This window comes from Pteropus vampyrus, unplaced genomic scaffold (assembly GCF_000151845.1).
Source record: "Pteropus vampyrus isolate Shadow unplaced genomic scaffold, Pvam_2.0 Scaffold33, whole genome shotgun sequence".
In the NCBI taxonomy this organism is placed as follows: Eukaryota; Metazoa; Chordata; class Mammalia; order Chiroptera; family Pteropodidae; genus Pteropus; species Pteropus vampyrus.
The window spans coordinates 5,408,433-5,412,870 of NW_011888814.1; positions in this window are offsets into that span (position 1 = coordinate 5,408,433).

Below are 4,438 nucleotides of genomic sequence, written 5' to 3' on the forward strand. Positions count from 1 at the left end.
GTATTTGACTTAGAAATCTACTTACTCTGAGTCTATTAATATTTAAATATAGATTAATCTTTTCTTTATTTGACAATACTTACTGCTTAGTCCTCTGTGCCAGGAAGTGTGGTGTGTGTGCAAGGCGTACAGTGGTGAACAAAACAGCTATGGTTCATCTCCTCAAGGAGCCTATACTGTAATAAAGAATTCAATTGAATAAGTAGGCATTGAATTAGATTCTACCTTGACAAAGTTAGCTCTAGAATAGGGAAGGTGGGGTTGCTTATGGAAACATGAAGAGCCATCTCATGCAGACTGTGTAAGGAGGGTTAAAGCAGATGCCTTCGAAGAAGTCAGTGAATTGGGGTGGAGGATGGGGAAGAGGGGGAAATTGGACATCTAGAAGAAACTAGGACAGGGCTAAAATTCAATGTGATAGACTTGCAGGATTGTCAGAAGTACAGTGTGGCGGGGAATAATTGAAATTGGAAGTGGGGAGAGACAGGTCAGAGTGGAAATAAAGGGACACATTATGAACATACTTAAAATCCAGTGGTTTTCTGAGAGCATCCTCCCTACTAGGAGGCCTTACAGAATACCTTAGTGGAAAGAGGGGAATGAATGGAGGAGGTACAGGAGACTAATCGGAACCATGATCCATCCTTTGTCTCTGCTTCTGTTAGTAGCCTTTTTAATTTCTTCCAGCATCCTAGCTCCTTCTGCACCTCAAATACATGACAAAATACAACTGCCAACACGTTCCACATTCATACATTAAAAATTCAGTCATTAGAGAGAGAAAGATACAGACTTCCCTTTTTTAGTTCTGATATACTAGGAAAGGATCCGGCCTGGTCAGATGACCAGACCTAGGTCTCGGATGTGGTCAGAGGTCACACACAAAGTGAAATAGCAGACAGTTTCTGCAGATGTCTCAAAGTTATGTTATGCAGAGACATGAATTCACAGAATTCTGGGGACATTTCCTGGTATGAAAAGGGATTCTGAACTGGAAAAGTCATGGGTCTTTACTTTATTGACAAACAAGTTTGTTATAAATGTAAAGTCTGAGTGCACCTTGACATGCAGCTGGTACTTAAACCAATAAGTAACTGTTATTTAATGGATTCATTTGAGTTGTCTGATATTAATGAAGAGATTGAAGTTTTTACAGAGACCGCTGGTTTGTCTTACCTCTAGCCACACACACTTTTCCGGGAAGTATGCCCACACGGTTTATTGTTCTCATACTGGCTCTGTCAAACAGACCAAAGTTTGGCCAACTAGTCCCATGGGTGGAATTTTCTAGCTGGAAAAGAAACAGCAAGAGGGTGTGGCGTGCAGCTCCACTTTAGATAGAACATGGGAGCTGTCGGCAGCCACATTTCCAGTGAGGATAAAAGCACTGAGAAAAGCAATCTGTAGCTAACAGGACAAATGAAGGAGACAGAAAGAGAAGCCCACCAGAATTCCAGACTGCGGTTCTGTTCCCGAAATCCAGCTGTCCTCGGAGTCCATGAGATACGCCAGCAGTTTTTCACTCAGGTTGAACTGTGGTTCAACCACTTGCAATCAAATTAGTCACTGCTAATACTCATTATTATCTATCCTCAAACACTTTATTACACTTCGATCTATACACATTGCCAAACCTTTAAGAAAAAAAACTCTCAAGTATCATCACTGCAAAGACTTAATGCACATTTTAAAACTAGGAGAATAACTATAGGTAGAACGTTACTAGTAGAATATTGTACAAAATTGTTAGCTTTTCTAGATCTTGCATTTTTTTAATCTGCATAAGGCCGTTTTCTTACTTTTAAGCAATAAATAAGAATATGTTGTGTCCACAACCCATGGAGGTTTTTATACCTAGAAAGATTTCCTCCGTAGGCCTATGAAAGGGGAGAATAAAGAAGGGAAAGTCCTATCTTTCACACCTCTATCCACTGAATTATCAGCTATCAGCTTGAAGCACAGCACTTGTGTGGAGCTGTTATAGAAAGCTGGCTCATATTTGCCCCCTTTTTTCTCTGGATTCCCTTAAGGACACAAAAAATGAGGGAGATCTATAACCTATGTCATTAGCTCAGGAGAACAGGTTACCTGATTCTAGCACAGAATATGGGAGGTAGGTGGAAAAAGCATTTCTCCTCTCCAAGCTCAAGGTGAAGAGAAATGAAACAAGCATAATATTTATGAATGATGTGGAGACCATATTAAAGAAAGAAAAATGATTGGAAGCAGTCAATCAAACAAGTACCTATTTTACACTGTCTTTAAGTGGCACTGCACTGGGGGCCTGATGAAGTGAACTGAGCCAATGTAGCTCTTAATTTTGAGTAGTTTGTAATCTAAAACTGGGCTTCAAACTTATAGATAGGAATTTGGGGGCAATCACACAGGCCATTTTTATTTCTAACAGGTTCTGAAATTCTTTTAATGTCAGGTACCATTTTGAAACAGTATTTCTGAGGGTTTTTGTTTTTGTTTTCTGAGGATATTTTCTTGCTGGTCTGTAATCGCTTATAAAAAGGCTACAATTTTAAACTATTAATGGGAAATATATTTAAAAGTGTTAGAAATCTGCCATTTTAATCGAGGAAAATAATTTTTAGGAAGAAAATGTACCCTCAGACCATTACAGCATACTGTTCGCCTAGATCATAAGAACTAGACTTTTATTAGGTACCTATATATTGAGAAGAGATCTGGGTTCTAATAATTCTGACTTTTTCATTAACTACCTGGAAAAGTAATCTTGGAAGTATCTCTAGTCTTTCTATACTCATGTATCTTCATTTGTAAGTGGTTTAAGGCACTGTTTAAAGAAAATAATATTCCCTCAAATTATAAATATTTTATATTCATATAATTTCCATATTAGTGATTCACATCCTTTGTATTGTTTATAAAAATCTCTTTTTGATGCAAGAGTTTTATGGAAGAGAAGGAAATCTAGAAACCCTAAGATAAGTCCAACATCACCTCTAGTATTTACAAGTTGTAACAGGAATAATGGCTCATTATAAGTACATGTTGTTAAATCTTTAAATGATACATGTACTATTAGCTATAAACATGGACCGTGTTTAAAACTATTATGTTGTATGTCGTCTATGCATAAAATAACTTTATGAATCGCGGATGATTAAAGAAATAATTGATTATAGTGATTTTCCAAGTGGTGCATTTTTATATGTGATATATATATTTCTAATTTCTATAATAAACATGTCATCCTTAAAATGAGGAAAAATATAAGAAAATTATTCAGTAAGAATTAACCAAATTGTTGGATTCGCTAACGCTCTTCATCCCACCTGCGAGACGTGGACTGCCCGTAGCCCGCCCCATCACTGATAGACGATTCTCTAGTAAACCTGGTCACCTCTGTTCCCTCCCTGCTCCTTGAACTGTTGCTCACCAAAGTCAAAATCAGTTGGTTTTTCCTTTACCTGTGAAAGCCAGTTGTACTTGTCACTCTAATTATCTAAATTAACATTATATAAAAATGAATGAGGTGATTATAAAAATATAGAGTTGTATCTTGAAATATTTTATAAAGAAATGATTAAACTGCTATTAAATTACGTGGCAGTGAGACAACTGTGAACTATGATAAAAACTTTAAAAGCTTATACTTTCAGACTGTTTTATAGGGATAAGTTCTTTTTCTGCTTTAATGAACCTCAAACTGGAACTGTAAATGATATGGTACGGGTGTGGTTTATGAGAAAGAAGATTTGGTCTTTCCATCAGAAGATACCACTCAAAAGATTAGTGAACAAACAATAAATTTATGTGTTTTATATTAAAATGAAACACTTAAGGTGTGCATTAATCGCTTTTTAATGAGTCCTCACGTTAACTGCTTTTCAATGATGTAACTAACTACAGATTCTATTTAAGTTAGATAAGAGAATTCCTATTACGACTATGTATTTAGATGCCAATAGGTTAAATAATCATTCTGTGGATCCTTTCTTACCAAGTCTATTTTACACTTGAACTTCAAACTCTTCCTTCCTTTTCAAATCCTTTATCGACAGAGCATAGATACACCCTGAACTATAACCACCTAAAAGAAAACAATCTGAACCCATTAATAACAATCTGCTTTTAACTCTATTATTCTATTTTTAAGGGCATTCATTTCTTGGTCAAATCAGTCCATTCACCAAACTTTGTTGTCCCCTATAAAACAAAGAATTATTATTCTAGTCTATAGTTTTGAATGTAAAAAAAGAACATTTTGTCTTGACCAAATTAAATGAAGTGTTACTATCTTACAGAATGGTTTGTGAAGGAAGAAATATACAGATATATAACTATTTTAAGTGCTTATTAATTCAATAAATATTCACTATCTGTTATGCACAAGACAGCTTATATGTACATAAAAAAAGGGAAAAAGAGATTTTATATATGGAAGGTTGATAAGGCTATTGTCCTA